The sequence below is a fragment of the Hyla sarda genome, unplaced genomic scaffold (genome assembly GCF_029499605.1).
Source record: "Hyla sarda isolate aHylSar1 unplaced genomic scaffold, aHylSar1.hap1 scaffold_1169, whole genome shotgun sequence".
NCBI classification, from domain to species: domain Eukaryota; kingdom Metazoa; phylum Chordata; class Amphibia; order Anura; family Hylidae; genus Hyla; species Hyla sarda.
Window position 1 is genome coordinate 57,568 of NW_026607791.1, and position 25,781 is coordinate 83,348.

General features: G+C 46.2%; 12 non-coding genes across 12 annotated transcripts; all 12 read right to left on the reverse strand.

Annotated features, from left to right (window-relative positions):
- Positions 1-540: 540 nt before the first annotated feature.
- Positions 541-731, reverse strand: LOC130302544 (U2 spliceosomal RNA). Its single transcript, XR_008852741.1, has one exon. It is a non-coding gene; the product is annotated as a U2 spliceosomal RNA (small nuclear RNA).
- Positions 732-2,809: 2,078 nt separating this feature from the next.
- Positions 2,810-3,000, reverse strand: LOC130302546 (U2 spliceosomal RNA). The gene has a single exon (XR_008852743.1). It is a non-coding gene; the product is annotated as a U2 spliceosomal RNA (small nuclear RNA).
- A 2,086-nt stretch (positions 3,001-5,086) lies between these two features.
- On the reverse strand, positions 5,087-5,277 carry LOC130302547 (U2 spliceosomal RNA). Its single transcript, XR_008852744.1, has one exon. It is a non-coding gene; the product is annotated as a U2 spliceosomal RNA (small nuclear RNA).
- A 2,087-nt stretch (positions 5,278-7,364) lies between these two features.
- On the reverse strand, positions 7,365-7,555 carry LOC130302548 (U2 spliceosomal RNA). Its single transcript, XR_008852745.1, has one exon. It is a non-coding gene; the product is annotated as a U2 spliceosomal RNA (small nuclear RNA).
- Positions 7,556-9,640: 2,085 nt separating this feature from the next.
- LOC130302549 (U2 spliceosomal RNA) lies at positions 9,641-9,831 on the reverse strand. The gene has a single exon (XR_008852746.1). It is a non-coding gene; the product is annotated as a U2 spliceosomal RNA (small nuclear RNA).
- Positions 9,832-11,919: 2,088 nt separating this feature from the next.
- Positions 11,920-12,110, reverse strand: LOC130302550 (U2 spliceosomal RNA). The gene has a single exon (XR_008852747.1). It is a non-coding gene; the product is annotated as a U2 spliceosomal RNA (small nuclear RNA).
- Positions 12,111-14,195: 2,085 nt separating this feature from the next.
- On the reverse strand, positions 14,196-14,386 carry LOC130302551 (U2 spliceosomal RNA). Its single transcript, XR_008852748.1, has one exon. It is a non-coding gene; the product is annotated as a U2 spliceosomal RNA (small nuclear RNA).
- A 2,090-nt stretch (positions 14,387-16,476) lies between these two features.
- Positions 16,477-16,667, reverse strand: LOC130302552 (U2 spliceosomal RNA). The gene has a single exon (XR_008852749.1). It is a non-coding gene; the product is annotated as a U2 spliceosomal RNA (small nuclear RNA).
- Positions 16,668-18,754: 2,087 nt separating this feature from the next.
- Positions 18,755-18,945, reverse strand: LOC130302553 (U2 spliceosomal RNA). Its single transcript, XR_008852751.1, has one exon. It is a non-coding gene; the product is annotated as a U2 spliceosomal RNA (small nuclear RNA).
- A 2,085-nt stretch (positions 18,946-21,030) lies between these two features.
- On the reverse strand, positions 21,031-21,221 carry LOC130302554 (U2 spliceosomal RNA). Its single transcript, XR_008852752.1, has one exon. It is a non-coding gene; the product is annotated as a U2 spliceosomal RNA (small nuclear RNA).
- A 2,087-nt stretch (positions 21,222-23,308) lies between these two features.
- Positions 23,309-23,499, reverse strand: LOC130302555 (U2 spliceosomal RNA). Its single transcript, XR_008852753.1, has one exon. It is a non-coding gene; the product is annotated as a U2 spliceosomal RNA (small nuclear RNA).
- Positions 23,500-25,583: 2,084 nt separating this feature from the next.
- Positions 25,584-25,770, reverse strand: LOC130302569 (U2 spliceosomal RNA). The gene has a single exon (XR_008852767.1). It is a non-coding gene; the product is annotated as a U2 spliceosomal RNA (small nuclear RNA).
- Positions 25,771-25,781: the final 11 nt, after the last annotated feature.

A 25,781-nucleotide genomic window follows, 5' to 3' on the forward strand; every position in this document is an offset into this window, starting at 1 on the left:
GCAATACCACAGAAGCAATGCATGGTCAATGTACAGCAATGACACACCTGTGTGAACAGCCAGGAGACCCCCCCCCCCCCATGTTATGTTACATAGTTACATAGTTAGTACGGTCGAAAAAAGACATATGTCCATCAAGTTCAACCAGGGAATTAAGGGGTAGGGGTGTGGCGCGATATTGGGGAAGGGATGAGATTTTATATTTCTTCATAAGCATTAATCTTATTTTGTCAATTAGGAACATTCAGCACCCACCCGCTATCAAGGCAGCTGCCTATCATGTCATGCCCTACCTGCACAGGTGTGCTGGCTACTCAAATGATCCAATTAAGGAGGCCATTTAGTCAGCAGCAGCAGAAGTCCTGTGCCTGGACGCTCCAACAGCGGCCAGACACAAGCAGAAGCAGAAGCAGCAGCAGCACCACCTTTTGTTTTTTGGCTGCAGCAGCAGCAGCAGCAAGGCCCACAGGGCTGGCTAGCTGGCTAGCCAGCAAGCAGGTAGCAATGAAAGTAGGAATCTTTCTTTTTAACCCTGTAAGGGGGTGGTGCACTGTACCCGAAGATACTGCCATATCGGGTCAATGCATAGGGCGACGGAAGCAAGCTTCGAAATCGGCCCCCGTTCTCAAAAATCCATTTAATATATGGTCCCCAGATAGGGGACGTATCAGATATTAAACTGATAAGAACAGATACTACACTTGATCTTAGCCAAAAGGCCGAGAAGCGATAACCGTGAAAGGGGCGGGCCCAACAAGGTCCCCTTCATGGGCACTATCACTGCTTGCTGTCAGGGAGGCTGCCAGACAATTTTCCATGCACACTCTGGGCTGGGGGGCAGTCAACCACCAGTACACACAGCAGAACCTAAACCCATACCATTATTGCTAAGCAGCAAGACAGGGGCCCATTGCACTCCCACGGGGCCTTTTTAAATGCAATCCATAACCCGGATTTGCCAGGAACCCTTCTTACTCCTCCTACTTGCATGTGACACTGGGCTTAGGATCTGCATAGGAAACACACACACAAGCACACACCTACCTTTGTTGCCTGCAGATGCCTCCTTGGCTGTCCCCAAACGGTATCAAACCAACACCCACGGGAAGCTGTAAGCATAGAGGACATGCCTGCACCCCATTGGACTTACCTGTGTGGGTTAAACCCGGGTTATTTGACAACCTATGGCGGTGATGGTTCTGCTCAGGCAGAGCAGTGCTGATGCTCCTCATAAAGCTGTCGCTGCTGTGAAGGTTCTAGGTGACATCACAAATCCCTATGGTTACATACACAACAAAGCTGGGTTGTTGTTGTTTACACTCTGCAAGGCCTGTGGAAGTGAGTGACATCATAGCACTGTAGTTCTGAGGGTTCTAGATGGATGCAACAATCTCCTGTTGCTTCTATGAAGGCCATAATAGACGACATCACCAAACAGCTCCATAGTCACATACACAGCAAAGGAGAGATGTTGTTTACACCTAGTGATGTCAGTGGTATTGAGTGACATCACAGCACAGTGCTAAGGCTCCTGGGCCTGGACACAGCAGCGGCTGCAATATCTCAACGGAGAATACGTTTATATATATGTGTGTGTGTGCGCGTATATATATATATATATATATATATATATATATATATTTCTCCGCCGAAATCACTTTTAAACCCATTTCCACCTTTTTTTCCCTTCTCTTCCTCTTACTTTTTTTTCACGTTTTTTTACGTTTTTCTCCTTTTCGCCTCTTTTCTGGGCGTATTATTCTTCTTTTTCTTCTTTTTTTTCGTCTAATGCATACCCCATCAGTGCAGCAATGCTTATTCAATACCGCCAGCAGATGGAGACACTGGGGGATAATTTTCTAAGGATTTATACTGATTTTTCCTGTCTGAATTTGTCGCACAGAAAGTTGCAGGCCAAATATGTGTGACATTTCTGCGACTTTAGCTTCTAGAGCATTTTTACAACATTATACATAGGTGCTGAATACATAAAAAGCGACTGTTCAGCGACAGACAAGTCGCATCGGCTGAAAGTAGGCCAGAATGTCAGTCCATGTTGGAGCAGGTTTAGATACAGTCTAAAGCATAGATCTCAAAGTCTGTGCACAGAATTTAGCAAGGGCCTCGCACCTTCTGATGCATCAGGTAGGTGCACAATAGCATAGCCTAACCCTCTGTACTTTGGTCTATATTGATGCGGGACATAGACAGCCAGCTGATGACCAATCCATTAGTGCAATGGATGGCTGGAAGCATTTGTCTTTGCCTTTGCAATACCACAGAAGCAATGCATGGTCAATGTACAGCAATGACACACCTGTGTGAACAGCCAGGAGACCCCCCCCCCCCATGTTATGTTACATAGTTACATAGTTAGTACGGTCGAAAAAAGACATATGTCCATCAAGTTCAACCAGGGAATTAAGGGGTAGGGGTGTGGCGCGATATTGGGGAAGGGATGAGATTTTATATTTCTTCATAAGCATTAATCTTATTTTGTCAATTAGGAACATTCAGCACCCACCCGCTATCAAGGCAGCTGCCTATCATGTCATGCCCTACCTGCACAGGTGTGCTGGCTACTCAAATGATCCAATTAAGGAGGCCATTTAGTCAGCAGCAGCAGAAGTCCTGTGCCTGGACGCTCCAACAGCGGCCAGACACAAGCAGAAGCAGAAGCAGCAGCAGCACCACCTTTTGTTTTTTGGCTGCAGCAGCAGCAGCAGCAAGGCCCACAGGGCTGGCTAGCTGGCTAGCCAGCAAGCAGGTAGCAATGAAAGTAGGAATCTTTCTTTTTAACCCTGTAAGGGGGTGGTGCACTGTACCCGAAGATACTGCCATATCGGGTCAATGCATAGGGCGACGGAAGCAAGCTTCGAAATCGGCCCCCGTTCTCAAAAATCCATTTAATATATGGTCCCCAGATAGGGGACGTATCAGATATTAAACTGATAAGAACAGATACTACACTTGATCTTAGCCAAAAGGCCGAGAAGCGATAACCGTGAAAGGGGCGGGCCCAACAAGGTCCCCTTCATGGGCACTATCACTGCTTGCTGTCAGGGAGGCTGCCAGACAATTTTCCATGCACACTCTGGGCTGGGGGGCAGTCAACCACCAGTACACACAGCAGAACCTAAACCCATACCATTATTGCTAAGCAGCAAGACAGGGGCCCATTGCACTCCCACGGGGCCTTTTTAAATGCAATCCATAACCCGGATTTGCCAGGAACCCTTCTTACTCCTCCTACTTGCATGTGACACTGGGCTTAGGATCTGCATAGGAAACACACACACAAGCACACACCTACCTTTGTTGCCTGCAGATGCCTCCTTGGCTGTCCCCAAACGGTATCAAACCAACACCCACGGGAAGCTGTAAGCATAGAGGACATGCCTGCACCCCATTGGACTTACCTGTGTGGGTTAAACCCGGGTTATTTGACAACCTATGGCGGTGATGGTTCTGCTCAGGCAGAGCAGTGCTGATGCTCCTCATAAAGCTGTCGCTGCTGTGAAGGTTCTAGGTGACATCACAAATCCCTATGGTTACATACACAACAAAGCTGGGTTGTTGTTGTTTATACACTCTGCAAGGCCTGTGGAAGTGAGTGACATCATAGCACTGTAGTTCTGAGGGTTCTAGATGGATGCAACAATCTCCTGTTGCTTCTATGAAGGCCATAATAGACGACATCACCAAACAGCTCCATAGTCACATACACAGCAAAGGAGAGATGTTGTTTACACCTAGTGATGTCAGTGGTATTGAGTGACATCACAGCACAGTGCTAAGGCTCCTGGGCCTGGACACAGCAGCGGCTGCAATATCTCAACGGAGAATACGTTTATATATATGTGTGTGTGTGCGCGTATATATATATATATATATATATATATATATATATATATATATTTCTCCGCCGAAATCACTTTTAAACCCATTTCCACCTTTTTTTCCCTTCTCTTCCTCTTACTTTTTTTTCACGTTTTTTTACGTTTTTCTCCTTTTCGCCTCTTTTCTGGGCGTATTATTCTTCTTTTTCTTCTTTTTTTTCGTCTAATGCATACCCCATCAGTGCAGCAATGCTTATTCAATACCGCCAGCAGATGGAGACACTGGGGGATAATTTTCTAAGGATTTATACTGATTTTTCCTGTCTGAATTTGTCGCACAGAAAGTTGCAGGCCAAATATGTGTGACATTTCTGCGACTTTAGCTTCTAGAGCATTTTTACAACATTATACATAGGTGCTGAATACATAAAAAGCGACTGTTCAGCGACAGACAAGTCGCATCGGCTGAAAGTAGGCCAGAATGTCAGTCCATGTTGGAGCAGGTTTAGATACAGTCTAAAGCATAGATCTCAAAGTCTGTGCACAGAATTTAGCAAGGGCCTCGCACCTTCTGATGCATCAGGTAGGTGCACAATAGCATAGCCTAACCCTCTGTACTTTGGTCTATATTGATGCGGGACATAGACAGCCAGCTGATGACCAATCCATTAGTGCAATGGATGGCTGGAAGCATTTGTCTTTGCCTTTGCAATACCACAGAAGCAATGCATGGTCAATGTACAGCAATGACACACCTGTGTGAACAGCCAGGAGACCCCCCCCCCCCATGTTATGTTACATAGTTACATAGTTAGTACGGTCGAAAAAAGACATATGTCCATCAAGTTCAACCAGGGAATTAAGGGGTAGGGGTGTGGCGCGATATTGGGGAAGGGATGAGATTTTATATTTCTTCATAAGCATTAATCTTATTTTGTCAATTAGGAACATTCAGCACCCACCCGCTATCAAGGCAGCTGCCTATCATGTCATGCCCTACCTGCACAGGTGTGCTGGCTACTCAAATGATCCAATTAAGGAGGCCATTTAGTCAGCAGCAGCAGAAGTCCTGTGCCTGGACGCTCCAACAGCGGCCAGACACAAGCAGAAGCAGAAGCAGCAGCAGCACCACCTTTTGTTTTTTGGCTGCAGCAGCAGCAGCAGCAAGGCCCACAGGGCTGGCTAGCTGGCTAGCCAGCAAGCAGGTAGCAATGAAAGTAGGAATCTTTCTTTTTAACCCTGTAAGGGGGTGGTGCACTGTACCCGAAGATACTGCCATATCGGGTCAATGCATAGGGCGACGGAAGCAAGCTTCGAAATCGGCCCCCGTTCTCAAAAATCCATTTAATATATGGTCCCCAGATAGGGGACGTATCAGATATTAAACTGATAAGAACAGATACTACACTTGATCTTAGCCAAAAGGCCGAGAAGCGATAACCGTGAAAGGGGCGGGCCCAACAAGGTCCCCTTCATGGGCACTATCACTGCTTGCTGTCAGGGAGGCTGCCAGACAATTTTCCATGCACACTCTGGGCTGGGGGGCAGTCAACCACCAGTACACACAGCAGAACCTAAACCCATACCATTATTGCTAAGCAGCAAGACAGGGGCCCATTGCACTCCCACGGGGCCTTTTTAAATGCAATCCATAACCCGGATTTGCCAGGAACCCTTCTTACTCCTCCTACTTGCATGTGACACTGGGCTTAGGATCTGCATAGGAAACACACACACAAGCACACACCTACCTTTGTTGCCTGCAGATGCCTCCTTGGCTGTCCCCAAACGGTATCAAACCAACACCCACGGGAAGCTGTAAGCATAGAGGACATGCCTGCACCCCATTGGACTTACCTGTGTGGGTTAAACCCGGGTTATTTGACAACCTATGGCGGTGATGGTTCTGCTCAGGCAGAGCAGTGCTGATGCTCCTCATAAAGCTGTCGCTGCTGTGAAGGTTCTAGGTGACATCACAAATCCCTATGGTTACATACACAACAAAGCTGGGTTGTTGTTGTTTACACTCTGCAAGGCCTGTGGAAGTGAGTGACATCATAGCACTGTAGTTCTGAGGGTTCTAGATGGATGCAACAATCTCCTGTTGCTTCTATGAAGGCCATAATAGACGACATCACCAAACAGCTCCATAGTCACATACACAGCAAAGGAGAGATGTTGTTTACACCTAGTGATGTCAGTGGTATTGAGTGACATCACAGCACAGTGCTAAGGCTCCTGGGCCTGGACACAGCAGCGGCTGCAATATCTCAACGGAGAATACGTTTATATATATGTGTGTGTGTGCGCGTATATATATATATATATATATATATATATATATATATATATATATATTCTCCGCCGAAATCACTTTTAAACCCATTTCCACCTTTTTTTCCCTTCTCTTCCTCTTACTTTTTTTTCACGTTTTTTTACGTTTTTCTCCTTTTCGCCTCTTTTCTGGGCGTATTATTCTTCTTTTTCTTCTTTTTTTTCGTCTAATGCATACCCCATCAGTGCAGCAATGCTTATTCAATACCGCCAGCAGATGGAGACACTGGGGGATAATTTTCTAAGGATTTATACTGATTTTTCCTGTCTGAATTTGTCGCACAGAAAGTTGCAGGCCAAATATGTGTGACATTTCTGCGACTTTAGCTTCTAGAGCATTTTTACAACATTATACATAGGTGCTGAATACATAAAAAGCGACTGTTCAGCGACAGACAAGTCGCATCGGCTGAAAGTAGGCCAGAATGTCAGTCCATGTTGGAGCAGGTTTAGATACAGTCTAAAGCATAGATCTCAAAGTCTGTGCACAGAATTTAGCAAGGGCCTCGCACCTTCTGATGCATCAGGTAGGTGCACAATAGCATAGCCTAACCCTCTGTACTTTGGTCTATATTGATGCGGGACATAGACAGCCAGCTGATGACCAATCCATTAGTGCAATGGATGGCTGGAAGCATTTGTCTTTGCCTTTGCAATACCACAGAAGCAATGCATGGTCAATGTACAGCAATGACACACCTGTGTGAACAGCCAGGAGACCCCCCCCCCCCATGTTATGTTACATAGTTACATAGTTAGTACGGTCGAAAAAAGACATATGTCCATCAAGTTCAACCAGGGAATTAAGGGGTAGGGGTGTGGCGCGATATTGGGGAAGGGATGAGATTTTATATTTCTTCATAAGCATTAATCTTATTTTGTCAATTAGGAACATTCAGCACCCACCCGCTATCAAGGCAGCTGCCTATCATGTCATGCCCTACCTGCACAGGTGTGCTGGCTACTCAAATGATCCAATTAAGGAGGCCATTTAGTCAGCAGCAGCAGAAGTCCTGTGCCTGGACGCTCCAACAGCGGCCAGACACAAGCAGAAGCAGAAGCAGCAGCAGCACCACCTTTTGTTTTTTGGCTGCAGCAGCAGCAGCAGCAAGGCCCACAGGGCTGGCTAGCTGGCTAGCCAGCAAGCAGGTAGCAATGAAAGTAGGAATCTTTCTTTTTAACCCTGTAAGGGGGTGGTGCACTGTACCCGAAGATACTGCCATATCGGGTCAATGCATAGGGCGACGGAAGCAAGCTTCGAAATCGGCCCCCGTTCTCAAAAATCCATTTAATATATGGTCCCCAGATAGGGGACGTATCAGATATTAAACTGATAAGAACAGATACTACACTTGATCTTAGCCAAAAGGCCGAGAAGCGATAACCGTGAAAGGGGCGGGCCCAACAAGGTCCCCTTCATGGGCACTATCACTGCTTGCTGTCAGGGAGGCTGCCAGACAATTTTCCATGCACACTCTGGGCTGGGGGGCAGTCAACCACCAGTACACACAGCAGAACCTAAACCCATACCATTATTGCTAAGCAGCAAGACAGGGGCCCATTGCACTCCCACGGGGCCTTTTTAAATGCAATCCATAACCCGGATTTGCCAGGAACCCTTCTTACTCCTCCTACTTGCATGTGACACTGGGCTTAGGATCTGCATAGGAAACACACACACAAGCACACACCTACCTTTGTTGCCTGCAGATGCCTCCTTGGCTGTCCCCAAACGGTATCAAACCAACACCCACGGGAAGCTGTAAGCATAGAGGACATGCCTGCACCCCATTGGACTTACCTGTGTGGGTTAAACCCGGGTTATTTGACAACCTATGGCGGTGATGGTTCTGCTCAGGCAGAGCAGTGCTGATGCTCCTCATAAAGCTGTCGCTGCTGTGAAGGTTCTAGGTGACATCACAAATCCCTATGGTTACATACACAACAAAGCTGGGTTGTTGTTGTTTACACTCTGCAAGGCCTGTGGAAGTGAGTGACATCATAGCACTGTAGTTCTGAGGGTTCTAGATGGATGCAACAATCTCCTGTTGCTTCTATGAAGGCCATAATAGACGACATCACCAAACAGCTCCATAGTCACATACACAGCAAAGGAGAGATGTTGTTTACACCTAGTGATGTCAGTGGTATTGAGTGACATCACAGCACAGTGCTAAGGCTCCTGGGCCTGGACACAGCAGCGGCTGCAATATCTCAACGGAGAATACGTTTATATATATGTGTGTGTGTGCGCGTATATATATATATATATATATATATATATATATATATATATATATCTCCGCCGAAATCACTTTTAAACCCATTTCCACCTTTTTTTCCCTTCTCTTCCTCTTACTTTTTTTTCACGTTTTTTTACGTTTTTCTCCTTTTCGCCTCTTTTCTGGGCGTATTATTCTTCTTTTTCTTCTTTTTTTTCGTCTAATGCATACCCCATCAGTGCAGCAATGCTTATTCAATACCGCCAGCAGATGGAGACACTGGGGGATAATTTTCTAAGGATTTATACTGATTTTTCCTGTCTGAATTTGTCGCACAGAAAGTTGCAGGCCAAATATGTGTGACATTTCTGCGACTTTAGCTTCTAGAGCATTTTTACAACATTATACATAGGTGCTGAATACATAAAAAGCGACTGTTCAGCGACAGACAAGTCGCATCGGCTGAAAGTAGGCCAGAATGTCAGTCCATGTTGGAGCAGGTTTAGATACAGTCTAAAGCATAGATCTCAAAGTCTGTGCACAGAATTTAGCAAGGGCCTCGCACCTTCTGATGCATCAGGTAGGTGCACAATAGCATAGCCTAACCCTCTGTACTTTGGTCTATATTGATGCGGGACATAGACAGCCAGCTGATGACCAATCCATTAGTGCAATGGATGGCTGGAAGCATTTGTCTTTGCCTTTGCAATACCACAGAAGCAATGCATGGTCAATGTACAGCAATGACACACCTGTGTGAACAGCCAGGAGACCCCCCCCCCCCCATGTTATGTTACATAGTTACATAGTTAGTACGGTCGAAAAAAGACATATGTCCATCAAGTTCAACCAGGGAATTAAGGGGTAGGGGTGTGGCGCGATATTGGGGAAGGGATGAGATTTTATATTTCTTCATAAGCATTAATCTTATTTTGTCAATTAGGAACATTCAGCACCCACCCGCTATCAAGGCAGCTGCCTATCATGTCATGCCCTACCTGCACAGGTGTGCTGGCTACTCAAATGATCCAATTAAGGAGGCCATTTAGTCAGCAGCAGCAGAAGTCCTGTGCCTGGACGCTCCAACAGCGGCCAGACACAAGCAGAAGCAGAAGCAGCAGCAGCACCACCTTTTGTTTTTTGGCTGCAGCAGCAGCAGCAGCAAGGCCCACAGGGCTGGCTAGCTGGCTAGCCAGCAAGCAGGTAGCAATGAAAGTAGGAATCTTTCTTTTTAACCCTGTAAGGGGGTGGTGCACTGTACCCGAAGATACTGCCATATCGGGTCAATGCATAGGGCGACGGAAGCAAGCTTCGAAATCGGCCCCCGTTCTCAAAAATCCATTTAATATATGGTCCCCAGATAGGGGACGTATCAGATATTAAACTGATAAGAACAGATACTACACTTGATCTTAGCCAAAAGGCCGAGAAGCGATAACCGTGAAAGGGGCGGGCCCAACAAGGTCCCCTTCATGGGCACTATCACTGCTTGCTGTCAGGGAGGCTGCCAGACAATTTTCCATGCACACTCTGGGCTGGGGGGCAGTCAACCACCAGTACACACAGCAGAACCTAAACCCATACCATTATTGCTAAGCAGCAAGACAGGGGCCCATTGCACTCCCACGGGGCCTTTTTAAATGCAATCCATAACCCGGATTTGCCAGGAACCCTTCTTACTCCTCCTACTTGCATGTGACACTGGGCTTAGGATCTGCATAGGAAACACACACACAAGCACACACCTACCTTTGTTGCCTGCAGATGCCTCCTTGGCTGTCCCCAAACGGTATCAAACCAACACCCACGGGAAGCTGTAAGCATAGAGGACATGCCTGCACCCCATTGGACTTACCTGTGTGGGTTAAACCCGGGTTATTTGACAACCTATGGCGGTGATGGTTCTGCTCAGGCAGAGCAGTGCTGATGCTCCTCATAAAGCTGTCGCTGCTGTGAAGGTTCTAGGTGACATCACAAATCCCTATGGTTACATACACAACAAAGCTGGGTTGTTGTTGTTTACACTCTGCAAGGCCTGTGGAAGTGAGTGACATCATAGCACTGTAGTTCTGAGGGTTCTAGATGGATGCAACAATCTCCTGTTGCTTCTATGAAGGCCATAATAGACGACATCACCAAACAGCTCCATAGTCACATACACAGCAAAGGAGAGATGTTGTTTACACCTAGTGATGTCAGTGGTATTGAGTGACATCACAGCACAGTGCTAAGGCTCCTGGGCCTGGACACAGCAGCGGCTGCAATATCTCAACGGAGAATACGTTTATATATATGTGTGTGTGTGCGCGTATATATATATATATATATATATATATATATATATATATATATATATTCTCCGCCGAAATCACTTTTAAACCCATTTCCACCTTTTTTTCCCTTCTCTTCCTCTTACTTTTTTTTCACGTTTTTTTACGTTTTTCTCCTTTTCGCCTCTTTTCTGGGCGTATTATTCTTCTTTTTCTTCTTTTTTTTCGTCTAATGCATACCCCATCAGTGCAGCAATGCTTATTCAATACCGCCAGCAGATGGAGACACTGGGGGATAATTTTCTAAGGATTTATACTGATTTTTCCTGTCTGAATTTGTCGCACAGAAAGTTGCAGGCCAAATATGTGTGACATTTCTGCGACTTTAGCTTCTAGAGCATTTTTACAACATTATACATAGGTGCTGAATACATAAAAAGCGACTGTTCAGCGACAGACAAGTCGCATCGGCTGAAAGTAGGCCAGAATGTCAGTCCATGTTGGAGCAGGTTTAGATACAGTCTAAAGCATAGATCTCAAAGTCTGTGCACAGAATTTAGCAAGGGCCTCGCACCTTCTGATGCATCAGGTAGGTGCACAATAGCATAGCCTAACCCTCTGTACTTTGGTCTATATTGATGCGGGACATAGACAGCCAGCTGATGACCAATCCATTAGTGCAATGGATGGCTGGAAGCATTTGTCTTTGCCTTTGCAATACCACAGAAGCAATGCATGGTCAATGTACAGCAATGACACACCTGTGTGAACAGCCAGGAGACCCCCCCCCCCCATGTTATGTTACATAGTTACATAGTTAGTACGGTCGAAAAAAGACATATGTCCATCAAGTTCAACCAGGGAATTAAGGGGTAGGGGTGTGGCGCGATATTGGGGAAGGGATGAGATTTTATATTTCTTCATAAGCATTAATCTTATTTTGTCAATTAGGAACATTCAGCACCCACCCGCTATCAAGGCAGCTGCCTATCATGTCATGCCCTACCTGCACAGGTGTGCTGGCTACTCAAATGATCCAATTAAGGAGGCCATTTAGTCAGCAGCAGCAGAAGTCCTGTGCCTGGACGCTCCAACAGCGGCCAGACACAAGCAGAAAGCAGAAGCAGCAGCAGCACCACCTTTTGTTTTTTGGCTGCAGCAGCAGCAGCAGCAAGGCCCACAGGGCTGGCTAGCTGGCTAGCCAGCAAGCAGGTAGCAATGAAAGTAGGAATCTTTCTTTTTAACCCTGTAAGGGGGTGGTGCACTGTACCCGAAGATACTGCCATATCGGGTCAATGCATAGGGCGACGGAAGCAAGCTTCGAAATCGGCCCCCGTTCTCAAAAATCCATTTAATATATGGTCCCCAGATAGGGGACGTATCAGATATTAAACTGATAAGAACAGATACTACACTTGATCTTAGCCAAAAGGCCGAGAAGCGATAACCGTGAAAGGGGCGGGCCCAACAAGGTCCCCTTCATGGGCACTATCACTGCTTGCTGTCAGGGAGGCTGCCAGACAATTTTCCATGCACACTCTGGGCTGGGGGGCAGTCAACCACCAGTACACACAGCAGAACCTAAACCCATACCATTATTGCTAAGCAGCAAGACAGGGGCCCATTGCACTCCCACGGGGCCTTTTTAAATGCAATCCATAACCCGGATTTGCCAGGAACCCTTCTTACTCCTCCTACTTGCATGTGACACTGGGCTTAGGATCTGCATAGGAAACACACACACAAGCACACACCTACCTTTGTTGCCTGCAGATGCCTCCTTGGCTGTCCCCAAACGGTATCAAACCAACACCCACGGGAAGCTGTAAGCATAGAGGACATGCCTGCACCCCATTGGACTTACCTGTGTGGGTTAAACCCGGGTTATTTGACAACCTATGGCGGTGATGGTTCTGCTCAGGCAGAGCAGTGCTGATGCTCCTCATAAAGCTGTCGCTGCTGTGAAGGTTCTAGGTGACATCACAAATCCCTATGGTTACATACACAACAAAGCTGGGTTGTTGTTGTTTACACTCTGCAAGGCCTGTGGAAGTGAGTGACATCATAGCACTGTAGTTCTGAGGGTTCTAGATGGATGCAACAATCTCCTGTTGCTTCTATGAAGGCCATAATAGACGACATCACCAAACAGCTCCATAGTCACATACACAGCAAAGGAGAGATGTTGTTTACACCTAGTGATGTCAGTGGTATTGAGTGACATCACAGCACAGTGCTAAGGCTCCTGGGCCTGGACACAGCAGCGGCTGCAATATCTCAACGGAGAATACGTTTATATATATGTGTGTGTGTGCGCGTATATATATATATATATATATATATATATATATATATATATATTTCTCCGCCGAAATCACTTTTAAACCCATTTCCACCTTTTTTTCCCTTCTCTTCCTCTTACTTTTTTTTCACGTTTTTTTACGTTTTTCTCCTTTTCGCCTCTTTTCTGGGCGTATTATTCTTCTTTTTCTTCTTTTTTTTCGTCTAATGCATACCCCATCAGTGCAGCAATGCTTATTCAATACCGCCAGCAGATGGAGACACTGGGGGATAATTTTCTAAGGATTTATACTGATTTTTCCTGTCTGAATTTGTCGCACAGAAAGTTGCAGGCCAAATATGTGTGACATTTCTGCGACTTTAGCTTCTAGAGCATTTTTACAACATTATACATAGGTGCTGAATACATAAAAAGCGACTGTTCAGCGACAGACAAGTCGCATCGGCTGAAAGTAGGCCAGAATGTCAGTCCATGTTGGAGCAGGTTTAGATACAGTCTAAAGCATAGATCTCAAAGTCTGTGCACAGAATTTAGCAAGGGCCTCGCACCTTCTGATGCATCAGGTAGGTGCACAATAGCATAGCCTAACCCTCTGTACTTTGGTCTATATTGATGCGGGACATAGACAGCCAGCTGATGACCAATCCATTAGTGCAATGGATGGCTGGAAGCATTTGTCTTTGCCTTTGCAATACCACAGAAGCAATGCATGGTCAATGTACAGCAATGACACACCTGTGTGAACAGCCAGGAGACCCCCCCCCCCCCATGTTATGTTACATAGTTACATAGTTAGTACGGTCGAAAAAAGACATATGTCCATCAAGTTCAACCAGGGAATTAAGGGGTAGGGGTGTGGCGCGATATTGGGGAAGGGATGAGATTTTATATTTCTTCATAAGCATTAATCTTATTTTGTCAATTAGGAACATTCAGCACCCACCCGCTATCAAGGCAGCTGCCTATCATGTCATGCCCTACCTGCACAGGTGTGCTGGCTACTCAAATGATCCAATTAAGGAGGCCATTTAGTCAGCAGCAGCAGAAGTCCTGTGCCTGGACGCTCCAACAGCGGCCAGACACAAGCAGAAGCAGAAGCAGCAGCAGCACCACCTTTTGTTTTTTGGCTGCAGCAGCAGCAGCAGCAAGGCCCACAGGGCTGGCTAGCTGGCTAGCCAGCAAGCAGGTAGCAATGAAAGTAGGAATCTTTCTTTTTAACCCTGTAAGGGGGTGGTGCACTGTACCCGAAGATACTGCCATATCGGGTCAATGCATAGGGCGACGGAAGCAAGCTTCGAAATCGGCCCCCGTTCTCAAAAATCCATTTAATATATGGTCCCCAGATAGGGGACGTATCAGATATTAAACTGATAAGAACAGATACTACACTTGATCTTAGCCAAAAGGCCGAGAAGCGATAACCGTGAAAGGGGCGGGCCCAACAAGGTCCCCTTCATGGGCACTATCACTGCTTGCTGTCAGGGAGGCTGCCAGACAATTTTCCATGCACACTCTGGGCTGGGGGGCAGTCAACCACCAGTACACACAGCAGAACCTAAACCCATACCATTATTGCTAAGCAGCAAGACAGGGGCCCATTGCACTCCCACGGGGCCTTTTTAAATGCAATCCATAACCCGGATTTGCCAGGAACCCTTCTTACTCCTCCTACTTGCATGTGACACTGGGCTTAGGATCTGCATAGGAAACACACACACAAGCACACACCTACCTTTGTTGCCTGCAGATGCCTCCTTGGCTGTCCCCAAACGGTATCAAACCAACACCCACGGGAAGCTGTAAGCATAGAGGACATGCCTGCACCCCATTGGACTTACCTGTGTGGGTTAAACCCGGGTTATTTGACAACCTATGGCGGTGATGGTTCTGCTCAGGCAGAGCAGTGCTGATGCTCCTCATAAAGCTGTCGCTGCTGTGAAGGTTCTAGGTGACATCACAAATCCCTATGGTTACATACACAACAAAGCTGGGTTGTTGTTGTTTACACTCTGCAAGGCCTGTGGAAGTGAGTGACATCATAGCACTGTAGTTCTGAGGGTTCTAGATGGATGCAACAATCTCCTGTTGCTTCTATGAAGGCCATAATAGACGACATCACCAAACAGCTCCATAGTCACATACACAGCAAAGGAGAGATGTTGTTTACACCTAGTGATGTCAGTGGTATTGAGTGACATCACAGCACAGTGCTAAGGCTCCTGGGCCTGGACACAGCAGCGGCTGCAATATCTCAACGGAGAATACGTTTATATATATGTGTGTGTGTGCGCGTATATATATATATATATATATATATATATATATATATATATATTTCTCCGCCGAAATCACTTTTAAACCCATTTCCACCTTTTTTTCCCTTCTCTTCCTCTTACTTTTTTTTCACGTTTTTTTACGTTTTTCTCCTTTTCGCCTCTTTTCTGGGCGTATTATTCTTCTTTTTCTTCTTTTTTTTCGTCTAATGCATACCCCATCAGTGCAGCAATGCTTATTCAATACCGCCAGCAGATGGAGACACTGGGGGATAATTTTCTAAGGATTTATACTGATTTTTCCTGTCTGAATTTGTCGCACAGAAAGTTGCAGGCCAAATATGTGTGACATTTCTGCGACTTTAGCTTCTAGAGCATTTTTACAACATTATACATAGGTGCTGAATACATAAAAAGCGACTGTTCAGCGACAGACAAGTCGCATCGGCTGAAAGTAGGCCAGAATGTCAGTCCATGTTGGAGCAGGTTTAGATACAGTCTAAAGCATAGATCTCAAAGTCTGTGCACAGAATTTAGCAAGGGCCTCGCACCTTCTGATGCATCAGGTAGGTGCACAATAGCATAGCCTAACCCTCTGTACTTTGGTCTATATTGATGCGGGACATAGACAGCCAGCTGATGACCAATCCATTAGTGCAATGGATGGCTGGAAGCATTTGTCTTTGCCTTTGCAATACCACAGAAGCAATGCATGGTCAATGTACAGCAATGACACACCTGTGTGAACAGCCAGGAGACCCCCCCCCCCCATGTTATGTTACATAGTTACATAGTTAGTACGGTCGAAAAAAGACATATGTCCATCAAGTTCAACCAGGGAATTAAGGGGTAGGGGTGTGGCGCGATATTGGGGAAGGGATGAGATTTTATATTTCTTCATAAGCATTAATCTTATTTTGTCAATTAGGAACATTCAGCACCCACCCGCTATCAAGGCAGCTGCCTATCATGTCATGCCCTACCTGCACAGGTGTGCTGGCTACTCAAATGATCCAATTAAGGAGGCCATTTAGTCAGCAGCAGCAGAAGTCCTGTGCCTGGACGCTCCAACAGCGGCCAGACACAAGCAGAAGCAGAAGCAGAAGCAGCAGCAGCACCACCTTTTGTTTTTTGGCTGCAGCAGCAGCAGCAGCAAGGCCCACAGGGCTGGCTAGCTGGCTAGCCAGCAAGCAGGTAGCAATGAAAGTAGGAATCTTTCTTTTTAACCCTGTAAGGGGGTGGTGCACTGTACCCGAAGATACTGCCATATCGGGTCAATGCATAGGGCGACGGAAGCAAGCTTCGAAATCGGCCCCCGTTCTCAAAAATCCATTTAATATATGGTCCCCAGATAGGGGACGTATCAGATATTAAACTGATAAGAACAGATACTACACTTGATCTTAGCCAAAAGGCCGAGAAGCGATAACCGTGAAAGGGGCGGGCCCAACAAGGTCCCCTTCATGGGCACTATCACTGCTTGCTGTCAGGGAGGCTGCCAGACAATTTTCCATGCACACTCTGGGCTGGGGGGCAGTCAACCACCAGTACACACAGCAGAACCTAAACCCATACCATTATTGCTAAGCAGCAAGACAGGGGCCCATTGCACTCCCACGGGGCCTTTTTAAATGCAATCCATAACCCGGATTTGCCAGGAACCCTTCTTACTCCTCCTACTTGCATGTGACACTGGGCTTAGGATCTGCATAGGAAACACACACACAAGCACACACCTACCTTTGTTGCCTGCAGATGCCTCCTTGGCTGTCCCCAAACGGTATCAAACCAACACCCACGGGAAGCTGTAAGCATAGAGGACATGCCTGCACCCCATTGGACTTACCTGTGTGGGTTAAACCCGGGTTATTTGACAACCTATGGCGGTGATGGTTCTGCTCAGGCAGAGCAGTGCTGATGCTCCTCATAAAGCTGTCGCTGCTGTGAAGGTTCTAGGTGACATCACAAATCCCTATGGTTACATACACAACAAAGCTGGGTTGTTGTTGTTTACACTCTGCAAGGCCTGTGGAAGTGAGTGACATCATAGCACTGTAGTTCTGAGGGTTCTAGATGGATGCAACAATCTCCTGTTGCTTCTATGAAGGCCATAATAGACGACATCACCAAACAGCTCCATAGTCACATACACAGCAAAGGAGAGATGTTGTTTACACCTAGTGATGTCAGTGGTATTGAGTGACATCACAGCACAGTGCTAAGGCTCCTGGGCCTGGACACAGCAGCGGCTGCAATATCTCAACGGAGAATACGTTTATATATATGTGTGTGTGTGCGCGTATATATATATATATATATATATATATATATATATATATATATATTTCTCCGCCGAAATCACTTTTAAACCCATTTCCACCTTTTTTTCCCTTCTCTTCCTCTTACTTTTTTTTCACGTTTTTTTACGTTTTTCTCCTTTTCGCCTCTTTTCTGGGCGTATTATTCTTCTTTTTCTTCTTTTTTTTCGTCTAATGCATACCCCATCAGTGCAGCAATGCTTATTCAATACCGCCAGCAGATGGAGACACTGGGGGATAATTTTCTAAGGATTTATACTGATTTTTCCTGTCTGAATTTGTCGCACAGAAAGTTGCAGGCCAAATATGTGTGACATTTCTGCGACTTTAGCTTCTAGAGCATTTTTACAACATTATACATAGGTGCTGAATACATAAAAAGCGACTGTTCAGCGACAGACAAGTCGCATCGGCTGAAAGTAGGCCAGAATGTCAGTCCATGTTGGAGCAGGTTTAGATACAGTCTAAAGCATAGATCTCAAAGTCTGTGCACAGAATTTAGCAAGGGCCTCGCACCTTCTGATGCATCAGGTAGGTGCACAATAGCATAGCCTAACCCTCTGTACTTTGGTCTATATTGATGCGGGACATAGACAGCCAGCTGATGACCAATCCATTAGTGCAATGGATGGCTGGAAGCATTTGTCTTTGCCTTTGCAATACCACAGAAGCAATGCATGGTCAATGTACAGCAATGACACACCTGTGTGAACAGCCAGGAGACCCCCCCCCCCCCATGTTATGTTACATAGTTACATAGTTAGTACGGTCGAAAAAAGACATATGTCCATCAAGTTCAACCAGGGAATTAAGGGGTAGGGGTGTGGCGCGATATTGGGGAAGGGATGAGATTTTATATTTCTTCATAAGCATTAATCTTATTTTGTCAATTAGGAACATTCAGCACCCACCCGCTATCAAGGCAGCTGCCTATCATGTCATGCCCTACCTGCACAGGTGTGCTGGCTACTCAAATGATCCAATTAAGGAGGCCATTTAGTCAGCAGCAGCAGAAGTCCTGTGCCTGGACGCTCCAACAGCGGCCAGACACAAGCAGAAGCAGAAGCAGCAGCAGCACCACCTTTTGTTTTTTGGCTGCAGCAGCAGCAGCAGCAAGGCCCACAGGGCTGGCTAGCTGGCTAGCCAGCAAGCAGGTAGCAATGAAAGTAGGAATCTTTCTTTTTAACCCTGTAAGGGGGTGGTGCACTGTACCCGAAGATACTGCCATATCGGGTCAATGCATAGGGCGACGGAAGCAAGCTTCGAAATCGGCCCCCGTTCTCAAAAATCCATTTAATATATGGTCCCCAGATAGGGGACGTATCAGATATTAAACTGATAAGAACAGATACTACACTTGATCTTAGCCAAAAGGCCGAGAAGCGATAACCGTGAAAGGGGCGGGCCCAACAAGGTCCCCTTCATGGGCACTATCACTGCTTGCTGTCAGGGAGGCTGCCAGACAATTTTCCATGCACACTCTGGGCTGGGGGGCAGTCAACCACCAGTACACACAGCAGAACCTAAACCCATACCATTATTGCTAAGCAGCAAGACAGGGGCCCATTGCACTCCCACGGGGCCTTTTTAAATGCAATCCATAACCCGGATTTGCCAGGAACCCTTCTTACTCCTCCTACTTGCATGTGACACTGGGCTTAGGATCTGCATAGGAAACACACACACAAGCACACACCTACCTTTGTTGCCTGCAGATGCCTCCTTGGCTGTCCCCAAACGGTATCAAACCAACACCCACGGGAAGCTGTAAGCATAGAGGACATGCCTGCACCCCATTGGACTTACCTGTGTGGGTTAAACCCGGGTTATTTGACAACCTATGGCGGTGATGGTTCTGCTCAGGCAGAGCAGTGCTGATGCTCCTCATAAAGCTGTCGCTGCTGTGAAGGTTCTAGGTGACATCACAAATCCCTATGGTTACATACACAACAAAGCTGGGTTGTTGTTGTTTACACTCTGCAAGGCCTGTGGAAGTGAGTGACATCATAGCACTGTAGTTCTGAGGGTTCTAGATGGATGCAACAATCTCCTGTTGCTTCTATGAAGGCCATAATAGACGACATCACCAAACAGCTCCATAGTCACATACACAGCAAAGGAGAGATGTTGTTTACACCTAGTGATGTCAGTGGTATTGAGTGACATCACAGCACAGTGCTAAGGCTCCTGGGCCTGGACACAGCAGCGGCTGCAATATCTCAACGGAGAATACGTTTATATATATGTGTGTGTGTGCGCGTATATATATATATATATATATATATATATATATATATATATATATTCTCCGCCGAAATCACTTTTAAACCCATTTCCACCTTTTTTTCCCTTCTCTTCCTCTTACTTTTTTTTCACGTTTTTTTACGTTTTTCTCCTTTTCGCCTCTTTTCTGGGCGTATTATTCTTCTTTTTCTTCTTTTTTTTCGTCTAATGCATACCCCATCAGTGCAGCAATGCTTATTCAATACCGCCAGCAGATGGAGACACTGGGGGATAATTTTCTAAGGATTTATACTGATTTTTCCTGTCTGAATTTGTCGCACAGAAAGTTGCAGGCCAAATATGTGTGACATTTCTGCGACTTTAGCTTCTAGAGCATTTTTACAACATTATACATAGGTGCTGAATACATAAAAAGCGACTGTTCAGCGACAGACAAGTCGCATCGGCTGAAAGTAGGCCAGAATGTCAGTCCATGTTGGAGCAGGTTTAGATACAGTCTAAAGCATAGATCTCAAAGTCTGTGCACAGAATTTAGCAAGGGCCTCGCACCTTCTGATGCATCAGGTAGGTGCACAATAGCATAGCCTAACCCTCTGTACTTTGGTCTATATTGATGCGGGACATAGACAGCCAGCTGATGACCAATCCATTAGTGCAATGGATGGCTGGAAGCATTTGTCTTTGCCTTTGCAATACCACAGAAGCAATGCATGGTCAATGTACAGCAATGACACACCTGTGTGAACAGCCAGGAGACCCCCCCCCCCCATGTTATGTTACATAGTTACATAGTTAGTACGGTCGAAAAAAGACATATGTCCATCAAGTTCAACCAGGGAATTAAGGGGTAGGGGTGTGGCGCGATATTGGGGAAGGGATGAGATTTTATATTTCTTCATAAGCATTAATCTTATTTTGTCAATTAGGAACATTCAGCACCCACCCGCTATCAAGGCAGCTGCCTATCATGTCATGCCCTACCTGCACAGGTGTGCTGGCTACTCAAATGATCCAATTAAGGAGGCCATTTAGTCAGCAGCAGCAGAAGTCCTGTGCCTGGACGCTCCAACAGCGGCCAGACACAAGCAGAAGCAGAAGCAGCAGCAGCACCACCTTTTGTTTTTTGGCTGCAGCAGCAGCAGCAGCAAGGCCCACAGGGCTGGCTAGCTGGCTAGCCAGCAAGCAGGTAGCAATGAAAGTAGGAATCTTTCTTTTTAACCCTGTAAGGGGGTGGTGCACTGTACCCGAAGATACTGCCATATCGGGTCAATGCATAGGGCGACGGAAGCAAGCTTCGAAATCGGCCCCCGTTCTCAAAAATCCATTTAATATATGGTCCCCAGATAGGGGACGTATCAGATATTAAACTGATAAGAACAGATACTACACTTGATCTTAGCCAAAAGGCCGAGAAGCGATAACCGTGAAAGGGGCGGGCCCAACAAGGTCCCCTTCATGGGCACTATCACTGCTTGCTGTCAGGGAGGCTGCCAGACAATTTTCCATGCACACTCTGGGCTGGGGGGCAGTCAACCACCAGTACACACAGCAGAACCTAAACCCATACCATTATTGCTAAGCAGCAAGACAGGGGCCCATTGCACTCCCACGGGGCCTTTTTAAATGCAATCCATAACCCGGATTTGCCAGGAACCCTTCTTACTCCTCCTACTTGCATGTGACACTGGGCTTAGGATCTGCATAGGAAACACACACACAAGCACACACCTACCTTTGTTGCCTGCAGATGCCTCCTTGGCTGTCCCCAAACGGTATCAAACCAACACCCACGGGAAGCTGTAAGCATAGAGGACATGCCTGCACCCCATTGGACTTACCTGTGTGGGTTAAACCCGGGTTATTTGACAACCTATGGCGGTGATGGTTCTGCTCAGGCAGAGCAGTGCTGATGCTCCTCATAAAGCTGTCGCTGCTGTGAAGGTTCTAGGTGACATCACAAATCCCTATGGTTACATACACAACAAAGCTGGGTTGTTGTTGTTTACACTCTGCAAGGCCTGTGGAAGTGAGTGACATCATAGCACTGTAGTTCTGAGGGTTCTAGATGGATGCAACAATCTCCTGTTGCTTCTATGAAGGCCATAATAGACGACATCACCAAACAGCTCCATAGTCACATACACAGCAAAGGAGAGATGTTGTTTACACCTAGTGATGTCAGTGGTATTGAGTGACATCACAGCACAGTGCTAAGGCTCCTGGGCCTGGACACAGCAGCGGCTGCAATATCTCAACGGAGAATACGTTTATATATATGTGTGTGTGTGCGCGTATATATATATATATATATATATATATATATATATATATATATATTTCTCCGCCGAAATCACTTTTAAACCCATTTCCACCTTTTTTTCCCTTCTCTTCCTCTTACTTTTTTTTCACGTTTTTTTACGTTTTTCTCCTTTTCGCCTCTTTTCTGGGCGTATTATTCTTCTTTTTCTTCTTTTTTTTCGTCTAATGCATACCCCATCAGTGCAGCAATGCTTATTCAATACCGCCAGCAGATGGAGACACTGGGGGATAATTTTCTAAGGATTTATACTGATTTTTCCTGTCTGAATTTGTCGCACAGAAAGTTGCAGGCCAAATATGTGTGACATTTCTGCGACTTTAGCTTCTAGAGCATTTTTACAACATTATACATAGGTGCTGAATACATAAAAAGCGACTGTTCAGCGACAGACAAGTCGCATCGGCTGAAAGTAGGCCAGAATGTCAGTCCATGTTGGAGCAGGTTTAGATACAGTCTAAAGCATAGATCTCAAAGTCTGTGCACAGAATTTAGCAAGGGCCTCGCACCTTCTGATGCATCAGGTAGGTGCACAATAGCATAGCCTAACCCTCTGTACTTTGGTCTATATTGATGCGGGACATAGACAGCCAGCTGATGACCAATCCATTAGTGCAATGGATGGCTGGAAGCATTTGTCTTTGCCTTTGCAATACCACAGAAGCAATGCATGGTCAATGTACAGCAATGACACACCTGTGTGAACAGCCAGGAGACCCCCCCCCCCCCATGTTATGTTACATAGTTACATAGTTAGTACGGTCGAAAAAAGACATATGTCCATCAAGTTCAACCAGGGAATTAAGGGGTAGGGGTGTGGCGCGATATTGGGGAAGGGATGAGATTTTATATTTCTTCATAAGCATTAATCTTATTTTGTCAATTAGGAACATTCAGCACCCACCCGCTATCAAGGCAGCTGCCTATCATGTCATGCCCTACCTGCACAGGTGTGCTGGCTACTCAAATGATCCAATTAAGGAGGCCATTTAGTCAGCAGCAGCAGAAGTCCTGTGCCTGGACGCTCCAACAGCGGCCAGACACAAGCAGAAGCAGAAGCAGCAGCAGCACCACCTTTTGTTTTTTGGCTGCAGCAGCAGCAGCAGCAAGGCCCACAGGGCTGGCTAGCTGGCTAGCCAGCAAGCAGGTAGCAATGAAAGTAGGAATCTTTCTTTTTAACCCTGTAAGGGGGTGGTGCACTGTACCCGAAGATACTGCCATATCGGGTCAATGCATAGGGCGACGGAAGCAAGCTTCGAAATCGGCCCCCGTTCTCAAAAATCCATTTAATATATGGTCCCCAGATAGGGGACGTATCAGATATTAAACTGATAAGAACAGATACTACACTTGATCTTAGCCAAAAGGCCGAGAAGCGATAACCGTGAAAGGGGCGGGCCCAACAAGGTCCCCTTCATGGGCACTATCACTGCTTGCTGTCAGGGAGGCTGCCAGACAATTTTCCATGCACACTCTGGGCTGGGGGGCAGTCAACCACCAGTACACACAGCAGAACCTAAACCCATACCATTATTGCTAAGCAGCAAGACAGGGGCCCATTGCACTCCCACGGGGCCTTTTTAAATGCAATCCATAACCCGGATTTGCCAGGAACCCTTCTTACTCCTCCTACTTGCATGTGACACTGGGCTTAGGATCTGCATAGGAAACACACACACAAGCACACCTACCTTTGTTGCCTGCAGATGCCTCCTTGGCTGTCCCCAAACGGTATCAAACCAACACCCACGGGAAGCTGTAAGCATAGAGGACATGCCTGCACCCCATTGGACTTACCTGTGTGGGTTAAACCCGGGTTATTTGACAACCTATGGCGGTGATGGTTCTGCTCAGGCAGAGCAGTGCTGATGCTCCTCATAAAGCTGTCGCTGCTGTGAAGGTTCTAGGTGACATCACAAATCCCTATGGTTACATACACAACAAAGCTGGGTTGTTGTTGTTTACACTCTGCAAGGCCTGTGGAAGTGAGTGACATCATAGCACTGTAGTTCTGAGGGTTCTAGATGGATGCAACAATCTCCTGTTGCTTCTATGAAGGCCATAATAGACGACATCACCAAACAGCTCCATAGTCACATACACAGCAAAGGAGAGATGTTGTTTACACCTAGTGATGTCAGTGGTATTGAGTGACATCACAGCACAGTGCTAAGGCTCCTGGGCCTGGACACAGCAGCGGCTGCAATATCTCAACGGAGAATACGTTTATATATATGTGTGTGTGTGCGCGTATATATATATATATATATATATATATATATATATATATATATATTTCTCCGCCGAAATCACTTTTAAACCCATTTCCACCTTTTTTTCCCTTCTCTTCCTCTTACTTTTTTTTCACGTTTTTTTACGTTTTTCTCCTTTTCGCCTCTTTTCTGGGCGTATTATTCTTCTTTTTCTTCTTTTTTTTCGTCTAATGCATACCCCATCAGTGCAGCAATGCTTATTCAATACCGCCAGCAGATGGAGACACTGGGGGATAATTTTCTAAGGATTTATACTGATTTTTCCTGTCTGAATTTGTCGCACAGAAAGTTGCAGGCCAAATATGTGTGACATTTCTGCGACTTTAGCTTCTAGAGCATTTTTACAACATTATACATAGGTGCTGAATACATAAAAAGCGACTGTTCAGCGACAGACAAGTCGCATCGGCTGAAAGTAGGCCAGAATGTCAGTCCATGTTGGAGCAGGTTTAGATACAGTCTAAAGCATAGATCTCAAAGTCTGTGCACAGAATTTAGCAAGGGCCTCGCACCTTCTGATGCATCAGGTAGGTGCACAATAGCATAGCCTAACCCTCTGTACTTTGGTCTATATTGATGCGGGACATAGACAGCCAGCTGATGACCAATCCATTAGTGCAATGGATGGCTGGAAGCATTTGTCTTTGCCTTTGCAATACCACAGAAGCAATGCATGGTCAATGTACAGCAATGACACACCTGTGTGAACAGCCAGGAGACCCCCCCCCCCCATGTTATGTTACATAGTTACATAGTTAGTACGGTCGAAAAAAGACATATGTCCATCAAGTTCAACCAGGGAATTAAGGGGTAGGGGTGTGGCGCGATATTGGGGAAGGGATGAGATTTTATATTTCTTCATAAGCATTAATCTTATTTTGTCAATTAGGAACATTCAGCACCCACCCGCTATCAAGGCAGCTGCCTATCATGTCATGCCCTACCTGCACAGGTGTGCTGGCTACTCAAATGATCCAATTAAGGAGGCCATTTAGTCAGCAGCAGCAGAAGTCCTGTGCCTGGACGCTCCAACAGCGGCCAGACACAAGCAGAAGCAGAAGCAGCAGCAGCACCACCTTTTGTTTTTTGGCTGCAGCAGCAGCAGCAGCAAGGCCCACAGGGCTGGCTAGCTGGCTAGCCAGCAAGCAGGTAGCAATGAAAGTAGGAATCTTTCTTTTTAACCCTGTAAGGGGGTGGTGCACTGTACCCGAACTGCCATATCGGGTCAATGCATAGGGCGACGGAAGCAAGCTTCGAAATCGGCCCCCGTTCTCAAAAATCCATTTAATATATGGTCCCCAGATAGGGGACGTATCAGATATTAAACTGATAAGAACAGATACTACACTTGATCTTAGCCAAAAGGCCGAGAAGCGATAACCGTGAAAG